This window comes from Hypanus sabinus, chromosome 19 (assembly GCF_030144855.1).
Source record: "Hypanus sabinus isolate sHypSab1 chromosome 19, sHypSab1.hap1, whole genome shotgun sequence".
Lineage (NCBI taxonomy): Eukaryota > Metazoa > Chordata > Chondrichthyes > Myliobatiformes > Dasyatidae > Hypanus > Hypanus sabinus.
In genome coordinates this window covers 76546107-76564170 of record NC_082724.1, presented here as the reverse complement: position 1 = coordinate 76564170, position 18064 = coordinate 76546107, and the positions used below count along the sequence as shown (strand labels likewise).

The window sequence follows — 18064 nt, the reverse complement described above, 5'->3', positions numbered from 1 at the left end:
TGCTGCTGTGAAGTCCGGGACTCTGCCGGGAAGAACAGGCCCCCAGTCCTCGGGGTCTCGTTGTCGATGGTCGTTGGTGGGGCCGTCTTAATACGCTCGGCAGAGGATGGTGCTCGGAGAAGCTGTGCCGGAGGGGATGGTTGTTGGCTTGGAGGTTCGACGGACTCGGAGTCCACTGTGGTCAGGTCACTTTTGGTGTGTGCTGCGTCTGCGAGGCTGAGTCAGGCGGCGCCATGTAAGTCCATAGCAGGGGTATTCCCTGCTGCCTTTGGCGTGGGATGGCGAGTCTGTTGAGACCCTGGGGACTTGTGGAAACTGTGGTGATTTCTTTTGAACTTATAGTCCTTTAACATCTTGGACTATTTTTACTATGCCCATGGTTTGTTTTTTTATCAATTATGCTATTGTTTGCACTGTTGTAACTGTGGTTTTGTGCAGGTCTTGTAGCTTTAGTTTTTGATCTTGTTTTTGTCTGGTGGATTTGGAGCTCCTTTCTGGGCAACACGCTAAGACGGTAGCATGATATTAATACGCAGCAGCCTCTCCGGACTCTGGATTGGGGATTGCCAAACGTTATGTGGATTTTCTGGTGTAGTCTGTTTTGTCATATGCTTTTGTGATATCATTCTGGAGGAACGTTGTCTCATTTTTTAACTGTATTGCATTTGTGGTTTCTAAATGACAATAATCTGAATCTGAATCTGAAATTGGCCACTTTTTGCCTGGATTAAATTGATATTCACACCCTGCAGTTCATTTTTTCATGCAGATCAGCTTGGTATGATGCATCTCCATGTAAAGGTTCAATTTCGTTTCCCAAGCTCTTGTCGACTTTGAATAAAAATTCAACCATGGTGTCAAAGAATATCAAAGAAATGTTTTAAGCTGCAGCCTCTTGACAGCCAATGCACTTCAGTGTGAAAAAGCAAGCATTCAAACTCTTCATCAATATCTTGGTGAAATATTCTGATATTTAATGGATGAGTGTTAATTTTGTTGATGGCAGATATTACAAAAGTCATGCTTGAAAACAGTTGCTAGCTGAAGTTTTTGGTTGCAAGATGTTGGCGATGAATTACACAGTGGACTGCAAACAGATTGGATTTTTTTTTCATAAATGCCACCAAATCAGCATGGCAGCTGTCATATATGGGTGCTCCATCTGTTGCACAAGAAATTATGTTCTGAATCAGAATCCTTTCATCTTCAATATACATTTTGAGCTCATCATAGATTGATATTTGTTTTTAACTTTTTACAAAAGAGAATCTATTTGAATACCTCAGAGGGAATCCTTGGGGTTGGCAGGTTCACTGATTGGCTCCATTTCACCAGCACTGCATCGTTGTGTGCCCAGTTTTCTCTAGATCTATAGAGAAAGTTGAGAGGATGTAGTTGACACTAACTTCTGTGCTGTGAGTCAAGGGGAACTGTTGAGCACCTGGTGTTATGACGACGAGTGCTCACTGCCTGCACGGCCATGGTTCTTCCTGTCTTCCAGCGGCTCATCATTATCTTTGCAAGTGCTTGCTCTACTAAGACAGGCAGCTTTTGTGCCTCAAGTTAGGGTGCTGTTTACAGCCCCCTAAGAATCTTGAATGTCCCCTAACACCCCCATAGGACATGTAACTGCCCCATTGGGGGGCAGTGCCACACCCGTTGGGAATCACTAGTGTAGTGTTGGGTAACGTAACTGGTCCAGAATTCACAGCCAGCAACACTGACTAGGCGCTCACCTTTGAGAGGTGGATCTAACATGACTACGCAATTACATAAAGTAGTTTTACCTCACTTTGTTTTCCGTTTGTTGGAGCTCAATAAATGACTTGTTACGGTTTTCTCTTAAACATAAAATTCCTCACGTCTTTTTATTTGCAAAATTTTACATTGCTGACCCCAGTGCTCTAGGATGATTCCAGAGTAATTGAACATTTTGGCCAAATCAGTTCTGTTGAAATTACCAGAGGTTTGGGAACAAAATGCTGTCACTTGGTTTGTACAAGCTGACGCTCATTCGCATTGCGAGAAATTACTGCGGAGCACACCAAGTATTTCTATGCGTCACTCGAAAATTCCACGGCGGTGAGAGTGTTGAGTCTACTAGAAAACCTGACTGAACATGACAAATACCAATCGCTGAAAACTCACCTTATAGATTTTTGGATTACCCGGGTCTGAGCGTGCCACGGTTGCCCTCATTGCCTGGTGTCAGCAGTGCTAACCCATCGGGGCTAGTGGACCATGTGCTGTCTCTTCCGGGAAATCACCATCCTTGTTTTACTTTTAAAGAACTCTTCATGCAGCAAATGACTGCTCAAGTTCAATGGCCCTCACTAATGCACCTGTGAAGGTCTGTAGGAGCTTGCTAAATTGGCTGATGGCCTACACTCAGCCTGGCAGCAGCGCATAATTCCTCCTCTTCTCCTTCACTCAGCAAGCCCTCCAACACAATCATGTGAAAGAGATGACTAACTAACGCTGTGAAACGGACAACACCGGGTTGGTGTTTTTACCACGCACGCTTTGGTACGAACCTTGCAGATCCAACGCACTGGGACATCAGAGGTCTGTGAACACTGTGGGTTCCAGCTGCCAGGGTTGTCCAATATTCATTATGGGCACCCTTTCAGGGCGACCCTTCCTGTGTGACATGGGTACTCAAGTGAGTACGCTACCAACATCGCCTATTGACCAGAAGACAAAGCGTGAGAAGACCTCGCTGGAGGCCACCATCGGCAGCAAGATCTAGACTTACGGGTGGTGCTCTGCTTCAATGGGTGTGGTTACACATGGGTCATTGCCCCGGCTAAAGTGGCTAGACCTCTGTTCGCTGTAGATTTCCTGTGTGCCCAAGGACTATTAATTGATCTTAAGAACTGCTGATTTGTGGTTGTCAAGGCCTTTCCCCATAAGTTCCCCATAAAGACCCTATCAAGTGCATGCCGCACTGAATGAGATTTTATTGAACTACTGAGTGAATTCCCAGACCTCATCAAGCCCATGTTCTCCACAAAATATGGAAATGAGCACCACATTCCCACAACTGGCCCATCAGCCCATGCTCGTGCATAGACTGGACCCAGTAAAGCTGGAAAGTGTGAAGACTGAGTTTGCGGACATGGAAAGACTCAGCATCGTACGAGAGTTTGAATAGCCCCTGGGCTTCGTCCCTCCATTTGATAGTGGGAGGGGAAAGATCCTGTTCTCATGGTCCAGGTGGGTACCAACGACATAGGTAGAATAAGGGAGGAGGTTTTGCTGAGGTAATTTGAGCAGCTAGGCACTAAATTAAAAAGCAGAACCATAAAGGCGGCAATCTCTGGATTACTACTTGAGCCATGTGCAAATTGGCACAGGGTCAGGAAGATTAGACAGTTAAGTGTGTGGCTCAAGGACTGGTGTGGGAGAAGTGGGTTTGAATTCATGGGAAATTGGCACCAGTATTGGGGAAGGAGGGAGCTGTACCAATGGGATGGGCTCCATCTGAACCATGATGGGACCTGGAATGCATAACTGGGGCTGTGGATAAGGCTTTATAGTAGGGGCTGGTTTCAACAGATTGGAGGAGTATGGATAAAGCAAAAGAGATAAAGATAAAGAAAAAGCAAAAGATAAAAAAAGAGAAAATTAAGAGTGGAGATAAGAAAAGTTAAGTGCAAAAGAGTAAAAGAATTACAAGACTTTAAAAGCACGTTGAGTTTAAGGGCACTTTATCTGAATGCCTGTAGTATTCAAAATAAGGCCAGTGAACTTGTGGCACAAATTAGAACAAAGGGATATGATCTTGTGGCCATTACACAAACATGGTTGCAGGGTGGAGAGGATTGGAAATTAAATATCCAAGGATATCAGGCAATGCAGAAGGATAGGCAGGAAGGTAAGGGAGGTGGGTTAGAGCTCTTAACTAAGGATGAGATCAGGGCAATAGTGAGAGATGGTATAAGATCCAAGGAGCAGAATGTTGAATCCATCTGGGTAGAGATCAGGAATAATAAAGAGAAAAATAAGCACTGGTGAGAGTTGTCTATCAGCCACTGAATAATAACATTACTGTGGCACAGGCAATAAACAGAGAAATACCTGAGGTGTGTAAGAATGGAACTGCAGCCATTGAGGGGGACTTAACTTGCACATAGATTGGGTGAATCTAGTTGGTCAAGGCAGCCTCAAGGAGGACTTCATAGAATATATCCATGATAGCTTTCTTGAACAGCATGTCACTGAACCTACAAGGGAAGGTGCTATCTTAGATCTGGTCCTGTGCAATGAGACAGGTAAAATTAGTGATATTGTAGTTAGGGATCCTCTTGGAGAGAGTGATCACAGTATCATGAAGTTTCTCATAGAAATGGAGGGTGCAGCAGTTCAATCTGAAACCAGTGTATTATGCCTAAACAATGGACATTACAATGGAATGAGAGAGGATTTGGCTAGTGTAGTCTGGGAACACAGGTTATATGGTGGAACGATTGAGGAACAGTGGAAGACTTTCAAGGACATTTTTCACGGTGCTTAATGAAAGAATATTCCAGTTTAAAAGTAAGGACAGTAAGGGTGGGGAGAGCCAGCCTTGGATAATTAAGGAAACAAAAAGAGGCATCAGACTAAAAGCTTGTGCACACAAAGTTGTCAACAGTAGTGGGAAACTGGAAGATGAGAAAACTTTAAAAAGCAACAAAGAACCACTAAGCAAGCAATAAAGGAAGGATGATAGATTATGAAAATAAAGCAGCACAAAATATAAAAATGAATAGTAGAAGCTTTTATAATTATATAAAGCAGAAAAGGTGAACATAGGTCCCTTGGAGGTGAGAAGGGGGAATTGATATTTGGTAATGAGGAAGTGGCAGAGGCCTTGATTGACTAGATTGTGTTGGTCTTCACAGTGGAGGACATGTCTAACATGCCAAAGATGCAATGGGAGGTGAGGACCTCAATACAATAGCTATCACTAAAGAGGTCGTGCTGAGCAAACTTATGGACCTGAAAATAGACAAGTCCCATGGTCCTGATGGAATGTATCCCAGGGTACTGAAAGAAATGGCAGAAGTTATAGTAGAAATTTTGGTGATAATTTACCAAAATTCTCTGAACTCTGGGCACGTCGCGGTAGATTGGGAGATGGTGAATGTCACGCCACTGTTTAAGAAAGGATGTATCAAAAGGCAGGTAGCTACAGGCCAGTTAGCTTAACATCTGTAGTTGGGAAAGTACTTGAAGCTATCATTAAAGAAGAAATAGTGAGGCATCTGGAAAGAAATGAATCCATCAGGCAGACGCAGTATGGGTTCAACAAAGGCAGGTCCTGTTTGACAAACTTACTGGAGTTCAACCACATTAATGGGATTGTATTGTAGACCACCCAATAGTCAGCGAGAATTGGAGGAGCAAATCTGCAGAGAGATAGCAGACAACTGCAGGAGACAGAAAGTTGTGATAGTAGGGGATTTTAATTTTCCATATATTGATTGGGACTCCCATACTGTTGAAGGTCTAGATGGGTTAGCGTTTGCAAAATGTATTCAGGAAAGCTTTCTAAATCAATATATAGAGGTACCGACTAGAGAGGATGCAATATTAGATCTCTTATAGGGAAATGAGTTAGGACAGGTGACAGAAATGTGTGTAGATGAACACTTTGGTTCCAATGATCACAACACCATTAGTTTCAACCTGATCATGGATAAAGATAGATCTGGTCCTCGGGCTGAGGTTCTAAACTGGAAAAAGGCCAAACTTGAAGAAATGAGAAAGGATCTAAAAAGTGTGGATTGGGACAGGTTGTTCTCTGGCAAGGATGTGAATGGTAAGTTGGAAGCCTTCAAAGGAGAAATTTTGAGAGTGGCTAATGTTGTCCCACTTTTCAAGAAGGGAGGGAAGGAGAAAATGGAGAACAATCGCCCTGTTAGCCTAACGTCAGTCGTGGGGAAGATGCTTGAGTCCATTATTAAGGACGAAATAGTGGCACATCTAGATGGCAGAAATAGGATTAGGCCGAGCCAGCATGGATTTACCAAGGGCAAATCATGCTTGACTAATCTGTTGGAGTTTTTTGAGGGTGTAACAAGGGTGTTAGACGAGGGTAAGCCAGTGGATGTTGTGTACCTAGATTTTCAGAAGGCATTCGATAAGGTGCCACATAGGAGATTGGTGAGTAAAATCAGAGCTCATGGCATTGGGGGCAGGGTTTCAACATGGATAGAAAACTGGTTGGCAGATAGAAAGCAAAGGGTAGCAGTGAATGGGTGTTTCTCGGACTGGCTGGAGGTGACTAGTGGGGTACCACAGGGCTCTGTATTGGGACCACAGCTCTTTACGATTTATGTCAATGATTTAGATGAGGGCATTGAAAACTATATCAGCAAGTTTGCTGACGATACTAAACTGGGTGGCATTGTGACATGCGAAGAGGACGTTAGGAGAATACAGGGAGACTTGGATAGGCTGAGTGAGTGGGCAGATACTTGGCAGATGTCATTCAATGTGAATAAATGTGAAGTTATCCACTTTGGAAGCAGGAACAAGAGGGTAGAGTATTGTCTGAACGGTGTCGAGTTAGGTAAGGGAGAAATGCAAAGAGACCTAGGAGTCCTAGTTCACCAGTCAATGAAGGTGAATGAACAAGTGCAACAGGCAGTAAAGAGGGCAAATGGAATGTTGGCCTTTGTTACAAGGGGAATTGAGTACAAGAACAAGGATGTTCTTTTGCATTTGTACAGGGCCCTGGTGAGACCACACCTGGAATATTGTGTACAGTTTTGGTCTCCAGGTTTAAGGAAGGACATTCTGGCAATTGAGGAAGTGCAGCGTAGATTCACTAGGTTGATTCCTGGGATGGCAGGGCTGTCTTACGTGGAGAGATTGGGCTTGTACACACTGGAATTGAGGAGATTGAGAGGGGATCTGATTGAAACGTTTAAGATAATTAAAGGATTTGATAGGATTGAGGCAGGAAATATGTTCCAGATGTTGGGAGAGTCCAGTACCAGAGGGCATGGATTGAGAATAAGAGGTCAGTTATTTAAAACAGAGTTGAGGAAGAGCTTCTTCTCCCAGAGAGTTGTGGAGGTGTGGAATGCACTGCCTCGGAAGACGGTGGAGGCCAATTCTCTGGATGCTTTCAAGAAGGAGCTGGATAGATATCTGATGGATAGGGGTATCAAGGGATATGGGGACAAGGCAGGGACTGGGTATTGATAGTGAATGATCAGCCATGATCTCAGAATGGCGGTGCAGACTCGAGGGGCCGAATGGTCTACTTCTGCACCTATTGTCTATTGTCTATGTAGAATGCCCACAAGATGGCTATTTAGAGCAGCTTGTGCTTGAGCCTGCTCGGGAAAGCCTATCTTCGATTGGGTGTTGAGTAATTACCAGATCTTATTAGGGAGTGTAATGCAAAGAACCCCTTAGGAGTCAGTGATCATAATATGAATTCATATTGCAGTTTGAGAGGGAGAAGCATAACTCACATGTATCAGTATCACAAGGGAATAAAGGGAGTTACAGAGGCGTGAGAGAGGAGTTTGCCCAGGTGGATTGGGGGAGGATGCTGACGGGGATGACGGCAGAGCAGTGATGGTTGAGGTTTCTGGGAAAAGTCCACGAGGTGCAGGATAGGTATGTCCCACAGAGGAATAAGTTCTCAAATGACAGAGGTAGGCAGATATAGCTGACAAAGAAAGTTAAGGACTGCATAAAAGCCAAGGAAAGGGCATATAAGGTAGCAGAAGTGAGTGGGAAGTTGGATGATTGGGTAACTTTTAACAAAAGATAACTGAAAGAGCTATAAGAAGGGAAAAGATGAAATATGAGGCAAAGTAGCCAATAATATAAGGCAGGATACCAGAAGTTTTTTTCAGTTATATTAAGAGTAAAAGGGAGGTGAGAGTTAATATTGGACCAGTGGAAAATGATGCTGGTGAGGTAGTAATGGGCGACAAAGAAATGGCAGATGACTTAATGGGTACTTTACATCAGTCTTCACTGTGGAAGACACTAACCGCGTGCCAAAGGTCCGTGAGTGTCAGGGGGCAGGAGTGAGTGCCATTGTTGTTACAAAGGAACAAATGCTAGGCAAACTCAAAGGTCTTAAGGTGCTTAAGTCACCCGGAGCAGATGGACTACATCCCAGAGTCCTGAGAGAGGTTGCTGTGGAGATAATGGATGCATTGGTCATGATCCTTCAAGAATCACTTGATTCTGGAGGATTGGAAAATTGCAAATGTCACTCCACTCTTTAAGAAGGGAGGAAGGCAAAGTAAATTATAGGCCAGTTAGCCTAATCTCAGTATTGACATTTATTTCAAGGGGAATAGAATATAAGAGCAAGGAGATAATGCTGAGGCTTTGTAAAACACTAGTCAGGCCACACTTGGAGTATTGCCAACAGTTTTGGACCCCATATCTCAAAGGATTTGCTGTCATTGGACAGAGTCCAGAGGAGGTTCATGAGGAAGATTCTGGGAATGAAGAGGTTAACATATGAGGAGCATTTGGCAGATTTGGGCCTGTACTCATTGGAATTGAGAAGAATGTGGGGGTATGTCATTGAAACCTACCAAATGTTGAAAAGACTAGATAGGGTGGATCTGGAGAGGATGTTTCCTATGCCACAGGTATTCAGAACTAGAGGGCACAGCCTCAAAACCGAGGAGTGACCCTTTAGAAAAAAGGTAAGGAGGAATTTTTTGGCCACAGAGTAGTAAATTTGTGGAATCCTTACCACAGACTGCGGTGGAGGCTATGTCCTTGGGTATACTTAAGGTGGAAGTTTATAGTTTCCTGATTGGTCAGGGCATCAAAGGATATGGCGAGAAGGCAGGTGTATGGGGTTGAGTGAGATTTGGGAGTGGTGGAGCAGACTTGATGGGCTGAATGGCCTAATTCTGCTCCCTTGTCTTATGGACAAGCCATTCAATCCTGGAATCACTTCGTGAATCTCCTTTGAAACTCCTCCAGTTTCAGCACAACCTGTGTAAGATAAGGGATCCAAAACTGCTTGCAGTACTCCAGTGCTTTATAAAGACTTAACATTACATCGTTGCTTTTATTTTCTAGTCTTCTTGAAATGAATGATAACATTGCATGTGCCTTCCTCACTACAGACTCAAGCTGCAGATCGACCTTTCGGGAATCCTGTCGAAGGACTCCCAAGTCTCTTTGCACCTCAGTATTTTTTATATTTTCTCTCCATTTAGAAAATAGACAACCCTTTAATTTCTTCTTCCAAAGTGAAAGACCATACACTTCCTGACACTGTATTCCATCTGTTATTTCTTTGCCCATTCTCCTTACCTAAGTCCTTCTGTAGCCTCTCTGCTTCCTCAAAGCTACCTGCTCTCCACCTATCTTCATCTCATTTGCAAACTTTGCAACAAAGCCAACAATTCCATCATCCAAATCATTGATAGATAACATGAAAAGAATCAGCCCCAACACAGACCGCTGTGGAACACCACTGGTCACTGGCAGCCAATCTGAGAAGGCTCTGCATATTCCCACTCTTTGCCTCTTGCCAATCAGCCACTGCTTTATTCATGCTAGAATCTTTCCTGTAATATCATTTGCTTGTAGCTTGATCAGCAATCTTATTAATGGCACCTTGTCAAAGGTCTTCTGAAAATCCAAGTACACAACATCAACCAATTCTCCTTTATCTAGCCTGCTTGTTATTCTTCAAAGAATTCCAACAGATTTGTCAGGCAATATTTTCCCCTGAGGAAACCATGCTGACTACAATCTATTTTATAATGGGCCTCCGAGTACCCTGAAACCTCATTCTTAAATATCAACTCCAATATCTTCCAACAGAGCAGACTAACTGACCTTTTTAGTTGCCTTCTGTTGGTTTTTAAAAGCTTCCCAATCATCTAAACTAATTTCTTGCTCTATTATATGCCCTCTCTTTGGTTCTTATATTGGAGTAGACTTCTCTTGTTAGCCATGGTGTCATCTTTCCTTTAGAATGCTTTTTTGCTGTTTGGGATGTATGTATCCTGTGCTTTCCAAATTGTTTCCAAAATTCCCAGCCATTGCCATCATCCCTGCAAACGTTCTTTTCTATTTTTTTGCCAACTTCTCTCTCATGCCTCAGTAATTCCCTTTACTCCACTGTAAAACTGACACATCTAACTTTAGCTTCTCCTTTTCAAATTTCAGGGTGAACTCGATCATATGATTACTTGCCCTGAAGCGTCCTTTTACCTTAAGCTCTAATCAATTTTGGTTCATTGCACAACACCGGATTCAGAATAGCTGATTTCCTAATGGGATCAACCACAAGCTGCTCTAAAAAGCCATTTTGTAGGCACTCTAGAAATTCCCCCACCTGGAATCCGGCACCAACCTGATTTTCCCAATCTATCTGCACATTGAAGTTCACCTTGACTATTGTAACATTGCCTTTTTTGTGTGCATTTTGTATCTCCCTTTGTAATCTGCAGGCCACATCCTTACTACGGTTTGGGAGTCTGTTCACAAGTCCCATCAGGGTCTTTTTACCCTTGCAGTTCCTTAGCTCTGTCCACAATGATTTAACACCTATGTCACCTCTTTCTAATGATTTGATTTTGTTTTTTAACAAAAGAGCAACACCACACCCCTCTGCCTTCCTGCCTGTCCTTTCGATATGATGTGTATCCTCGGACATTAAGCTCTCAGCTATAATCTTCTTTCAGCCATGCTTCAGTGATGCCCACAACATGATAGCTGCCAATCTGTCACGGCGCTGCAAGTTCATCTACCTGATTCCGCATGATGCATGCGTTCAAATTTAACAATTTCCGTCTTGTATTCACCCTTTCTGATTTTGTCCAGAGGAGGCCTCGTGACCTATGAATTTTAATGTTTGTGTGGGATTTGAAACCCCATCAACATCACACAATTCAGGTCAGGAATCTGGCCCTGGAGTAGGTGTAATATGAGCAGTGGGAGGGAGCTATGTTCCAATCAATGCCATCACATCCAGAGCTGATGTTACCAATAGGCTTCTTTTAAGGCTCACTGGACAGAGCACTGAAGTTGTCAAGAAGAGGTAAAAGCTGATTTGAGAATGGGGTAAGTTATTCAATATTTATGGAAAACATAACATGGGAAATAGGAGCAATCACATTGTCCTTTAAACCTGTTACCATTCACCAAAACTCACAGTTGACCTGATATTGACCTCAGCTTCACCATCCTCTTTTGCTAAGATTTTACATAAACTGGGGGATGAACTTAATAAAAAATTGCACATGAGATAAACACAATTGCAGAACAACAATAGTTACTTTAATTACAGAAAATAGTATATGCCGATTTGTTTCTAGGGGAAGGCAGATTATGTTACTTAAACTCATTTTATGCTCATCTGAACTTTTGTATCATGTTTGTAGACTGTTCTACTTCAGTAATTATGTTTTTTTTAACATAATTCACTTGGTGCAGTTGATTGCTTGAATCCAGAAATACAATAGGTTAGTTCTGTGGGGTCTGCTGCAAAAATGAATGAATTTGGAGTCCGAGATTGGAAAGATAGGAAGCAAATCTCCAGGCAAGGAGAGTGGAAGTTTGGGAAACCTGCAATTGGCCATGATAAGATAGAAAACTCTGAAAATGGCTGCAATTTGAACAATCAATCCCACAGTGGTACAGGCAATATATTGTGGTAGGGTTTCCCAAGCCTTCAAAGTTCTCAACTGTCTAAAAACCTTCTGCATCTGAACAACCCTTCATCAATTCAGCCTCTATTGCTCCTGGGAGTAGAGATTTTCAAAACCAAGTGTTTGAATACGTTTGATAGGTATCTCCATTTGTATTGTAAGGGTCCAGATGTGGCTCATGAGAACGACCCAGGGAATGAAGGAGGTAACGTATGAATAGAATTTGTTAGTTCTGTGCAAGTATTTACTGGCGTTTAGAAGAGTGAGGGGGGATTGCAATGAAATCTATCTAATTTTGAAAGGGCTGTGCGGAGTGGATGTGGAAAGGGTATTTTCTATAGTGGGGGAGTCTAGCCAGAAGGCACAACATTAGAAAACAAGGACATCTCTTTAGAACAAAGATGAGGAGAAATTACTTTGAACAAAGGGTGGCAGATCTGTGGAATTCATTGCTGTGAAGGTAATAATTAAAGAGGAGGTTGATAGGTTCTTAATTAGTCTGGGTGTCAAAGGTTACAGGGAGATGGCGGGAGAATGGAGTTGAGGGGGATAATTAATCAGCCATGATGGAACGGCAGAGTGGACTCAATGGGTAAAATGGTCTAAATTCTGCTCCTATGTCCTAAGGTTTTATGGTAAAGGAATATTAAATGTTCTGATCTCCCATGACTTCTCCAGTTTTGATTTTTTGAAATTTGATTTCTTGTTACTTTTCATCATGTCCTCAATGCATCAAGTACACTCAGACCCCACTAAACGCTGAGGATGTGTTCCTCGGAGGTGGGGTTCTATGTGGGGTCAGTATAACATTACGGAAATGGACATGTGTGCCTGATTAAAAAATCAGACCTGAGATATATGATCTATTATTTTATACACACACGGTAATTCATGGAGTAACAAATGTGCAAATACACCTAACTTATACATTAATGGAGCAGCAACATATGGCAGCAGCAGTGGAGGGAAGCGGGTGGTAATTACACCTTACAGGCTGTGGGTCCTTCTCTAACTTTGGTTTCTTCAAGTAGGGGTCAAGATTTGACTGTCTTTTCTTAAGTTTTCTCCCATGGAACAGTTCTCAGTAGCAGGAAACGTTGACAACGCTTCTCCCTAAAGATGCTGCCTAGCCTGTTGTGTTCCACCAGCATTTTGTGTGTGTTGTTTGAATTTCCAGCATCTGCAGATTTCCTCGTGTTTGCCCTCTTACTCCCAGTCAGTCATTGTCGATGAACTTTGCAAAGTTCAAAGAGGCACCAACATCAACTTGACAGTCACCAGCTTCCAAACACCATATCACTTGCTATGGTGCACCATCTTCGATGTACTACTCTCACTGGAAGTTGAAGGCTGTTTTCCAGACATTATGGGTGGAGAAAAAGGAGTAAATTGGTGAGGGAGCAAGAATATTTACACACGCAGAGGAGGCAGAGTGTGAACTAACACGAGGTTGGCTGTGAATGACTCAGAGCATATGTAAAGCGTATTCATTGACTGATTGAATGTTTACAGGAATAGCCGCCACTCAAGAAGTTTTGTGTTGTTTAAAATGAATTTTTGTCATTTTTAAACAATTCAACAACAAATTGAAAACCGCATTGTAGTGAATCAGTGTTATGCGGGGTCTGAGGGTAATGAGTGGCAACTTTGTATATTATTTTATTTTGAAATTCCAGCACAAAAGCCACAGCGTCCAGCAACCTTCCTACTTAACCCTCACCTAATCAGAAGACAATTTACAATGACCAATTAACCTACTAATCTTTGGAATGTGAGGGAACTAGAGCACCCAGAGGAAACCCACATGGTCACGTGGAGAACATACATGTAGTATGTGTAAGAACAGACTAAAAGATCACACAGATATGGTGCTTCAAATAATGAGCGACCTATTAAAAACTGGTGCGTGCCAGGACACCTGTCAGGACCCAATTGCAAACCAAACACTGTGCGCACTGTGATATTTACTGAGTAACAAATCCAGAAGGGCAACAAAGTTGGTGTCTAAGTTCAAGCAAAGATCAAAAATTCCAGAGAAATCCAAAACCAGAGTCAGGAAACAGGCAGAGTCAATATTCAGATGGACAAAGTTTAGATACAACTGCTAGGAAAACTCACTGGCACAATCCGGCACAGCAGTTGAAAACACAGGACTGAAATACACTGAGCAATAAACAGAGAGGCAGATGATAGGTGGAGCACAATGAGACGCGGGTGGCAGCAATACAGGTAATAATGAGAAACACGTGAGAGGCAGAGTACTCAGTGATACAGGCGCCGGAATAGAGCAGGAGCGGGGACAGGAGCTAATGGGATATGAAAACAAACAAGAGCAGATGGAAATACAAAAACACAGACTGACAGCTAAGAAGAAACACACAAAAAGGCAGAGTTCAACTGGAGGTACTGACAAGACCAGTCAAAACTAATTTACCTGAGCATGGATTTGGTAGAGTTTTTACACTTTCAGTTGATGAGATTATCAGTAAAATTACATCTTGAATACAGAATGATGGCAACAGGAAGACTTAATTAAGTAACAGACTAGGTCCTAATTACAATATGAAATAATTATCCATTGGTCTAACTGTAAATCCAATTTTCTATTACAACATTCGGTGCACGCTGTAACATCATTAGTGAAATTCCTGCAACATGGATGCTGTCATTGTTGAATCCCATGTCTCTGCTTCTAGGCTTTGTCTGCAGTTCCCTGTTGTCACATCAGCACAATTTACATCCCTGTTTAATAGTTATTAGCCCTCACTATTCTTTCCCCGACAACATTCTGCACAGAAACAAATTTCATATTCAAAAAGATTGTAAATATATAGGTTTATAATGGTATAACATTGAAATTATTACAAAATATTTGAGAGATTTACATAATTTCAGGATTTTTTATTGATCTAAGGATATGTGTGTGTGTGTGTGTGTGCGTGTGCGTGTGTGTGTGCGTGTGCGTGTGCGCGTGTGTGTGTGCGTGTGTGTGTGTGCGCGCGCATGAGATAGTGAAATTAAGTGTGAGGGAATGGATATGTGTGGATGTGAAAGATACTTTGAATTGAATTGAATTGACTTTATTACTTACATCCTTCATATACATGAGGAGTAAAAATCTTTAAGTTAAGTCTCTGTCTAAAAGTGCTATGTGCAATTTATAGTAATTTATAATAAATAGTATGTACAACAATATAACACAGAGATACAGTTGTGCCAGCATGAATTTATGAGTCTGATGACCTAGTGGAAGAAACTGTCCCAGAGCCTGTTGGTCCTGGCTTTTATGCTGCGGTACCGTTTCCCAGATGGTAGCAGCTGGGGACAGTTTATGGTTGTGTTGATTCGGGTCCCCAATGATCCTTTGGGTCCTTTTTACACAACTGTCTTTGTAAATATCCTGAATAGTGGGAAGTCCACATGCATTGGGCTGTCCGCACCACTCTCTGCAGAGTCCTGCGATTGAGGGAAGTACAGTTCCCATACCAGGCAGTGATGCAGCCAGTTAGGATGCTCTCAGTCATGCCCCTACAGAAAGTTCTTAGGATCTGGGGGTCCATACCAAACTTCCTCAACTGTCTAAGGTGAAAGAGGTGTTGTTGTGCTTTTTTCACCACACATCCTGTATGTACAGACCATGTGAGATCCTTGGTGATGTGGATGCCTAGGAAATTGAAGCAGTTTACCCTCTCAACCCCAGATCCATTGATGTCTGTCTCCATTCCTCCTGTAGTCCACAACCAGCTCCTTTGTTGTTGCGACATTGAGGTTGTTTTCTTGACACCACGGTGTTAGGGTAATGACTTCTTCTCTGCAATCTGCCTCATTATTTTAGATTAGGCCAATCAGTGTAGTGTCATCAACAAATTTAATTAGCAGATTGGAGCTGTGGGTGGCGACACAGTCTTGGGTAAACAGGGAGTAGACTCTTTGCACCCTGTGTGACTGAATTTGAAGTTCCACAGCTATCAGGTGTGTTGTTACAGGTAAAACATTGACACAGAACTTCAATTCTGCAAACTTTGCCCGTATCATTTAAGCATGAGGACAGATAAAAAAAAATTGGCTGTTATTTCCTCATTCCAGCTACAGAACTCATTTATCAGGCTTCATATCTTCAACTTCTGGTCAAATGCAATGCAAATTTAACTTAGTCATCAAAGAATCACAGAGCAGATTCAGCAGACGACAGGTAAGTAATTATTTTATTTCGTTCACTTGCTCAACCAATTAGTATCGACAGTAGAGTTAAAAGTGAATTTCATAAAATTCAGAGAAGCTACTCATTTCACTCTATACCTAATTGCACTTAGGAATGTGAATCTGAACAGACCACCGAGACTACCACGCTGGTTAATTATGTCCTAGTTTTGTCTTTACTATAAATATAAGGGAAGAGTTGCTGCCTTCTGTAACCCTACCTTGTAGAGCTGGTGACAATATAAGGAAACTCAACAAAATACAAAATCATGAAACTAAATTCAATTTGAAACCACTTCTCCTTTTCACGGATGCTCATCAGATTTTGAGGTCTTGTATTCGGATCACAGAAGATACACACATCATTGTATAACTGAAGTCTAATCCTTCAGGGGAATGACAGGGTTAATGTATGAGGAGCATTTGATGTTGCGGGACCTGTATTTTCTGAAGTTTTTGAAGAATGGGGGTGGGGGGGGGGGAATTCTCATTGAAACCTATCAAATATTGAAAACCCTATATAGAGTGGATATGGGGAGAATGTTTCCTATAATGGTCAAGTCTAGGACCAGAGATGTCAGCTTCAAACTAGAGTGGAGATGAAGACCAATTCCTTTAGTCAGAAGCTAGTGAATCTGTGGAATCCATTATAACAGACAGTGTGGAGGACAAGTCAGTGGGTATATTTAAAGTGGAGATTGATAGGTTCTTGATTAGTCAGGGCATCTAAGATTACAGGGAGAAGGCAGGAACAAGGGCTTGAGAGGGATAATAAATCTGCTATGATGGAGTGGTGGAGCAGGCTCTCTGGGTTTAATAGCCTAAAATGGCTCCTGTGTCTTACGTTCTTGTGGCCTCACACTACAATATGTTCTGTGGATAATTTATATGATGACTTATGGAAATAGCCTGAAAAATATTTTACAATAAATCAGGTTTATGCACAACAAAGCAAGAAAAATTTTGTGTTCTGCTTGTGAGAACTCAAGCAAACAAAGACCATAAGACCATAAAATATAGGAGCAGAATTAGGACGGTTGGACCATCGAGTCGGCTCTACCACTTCATCATAGCTGATCCATTTACCACTCAGCTCCAATCTCCTGCCTTCTTTCTGTATCCGTCCGTGCCTTGATTAATCAAGAATCCATTGACCTCTGCCTTAAATATACCCAATGATTTGGCCTCCAAACCCTCCTGTGGCAACAAATTTTACAGATCCACCACTCTCTGGCTAAAGAAATCCCTTCTCATCCCTGTTTTAAATAGATGTCTCTCTATTCCAACGTTTTGTCCTCTGATGCTAGACTCCCCCACTATAAAAAACATCCACTCCATATCAATTTTTTACAGGCCTTACAACATTCAATAGGCTTCAATGAGTTGACCCCTTATTCTTCTGAATTCCAGTGAGTATATGCCCAGAGCCATCAAATACTCCTCATATGCTAAGCTTTTCAATCCTGAAATCATTTTTGAGAACCCATTCTAATGTCAGCATGTCCTTTCTTAGATAAGGGACCCAAAAATGTTTAGAATACTCCATGTGAGGCCTCACCAGTGGCTTATAAAGTCTCAACATTACATCCTTGCTTTTATATTCTAGTCCTCTTGAAATGAATGCTAACATTGCATTTGCCTTCCTCACCACTGACTCAACCTGTAAGTTAACCTTTAGGGTGTCCTACATAAGGACTCCTAAATCCCTTTGGATTTAGAATCAGAATTCTGAATTTCTCTCCATTTATAAAATAGCCTACACTTTTATTTTTTTTCTACTGAAGTGTATGACCATACACTTCCCAACACTGTATTTTATCTGCCACTTCTTTGCCCATTCTCCTAATCTATCTATCCTTCTGTAGCATCTCTGCTTCCTCAAAACCTCCTGCCTCTCCACCTATCTTTGTATCATCCACAAACCTGGCGACAAAACCATCAATTCCGTCATCCATATCATTGATATATAACATAATAAGAAGCGTTTCCAATACCGACCCCTGTGGAACACTACTATTCACCAGCAGCCAACCAAAAAGGGCTCCCTTTATTCCCACTCTTTGCCTCCTGCCAGTCAGCCAGTTTCGCTTTGATTTCTCTTGTCAGCTGTGGTTCCATCATCCTGCCTTGAGAATATTTCTTCTTTGGGATGCATTTATCCAAATTACTCCCATTGCAGGTCTACTGTCAACCCTGCTAGTGTTCCCTTCCCACCGTTC

General features: G+C 42.2%; 2 protein-coding genes across 4 annotated transcripts in view; one reads left to right on the top strand and one right to left on the bottom strand.

Annotated features, from left to right (window-relative positions):
- The window catches only part of LOC132378075 (uncharacterized), a 172767-nt gene that overhangs the window by 135902 nt on the left and 18801 nt on the right, over positions 1-18064 (bottom strand). The window lies entirely within an intron of this gene.
- Positions 15682-18064, top strand: part of LOC132378076 (deoxyribonuclease gamma-like) — a 72819-nt gene continuing 70436 nt past the window's right edge. For all 3 annotated transcript variants that reach the window (XM_059944799.1, XM_059944801.1, XM_059944800.1), the window contains exon 1: positions 15682-15837. The gene's annotated coding sequence lies outside the window, so the exon portion shown is untranslated. The remainder of the gene's footprint in view (positions 15838-18064) is intronic.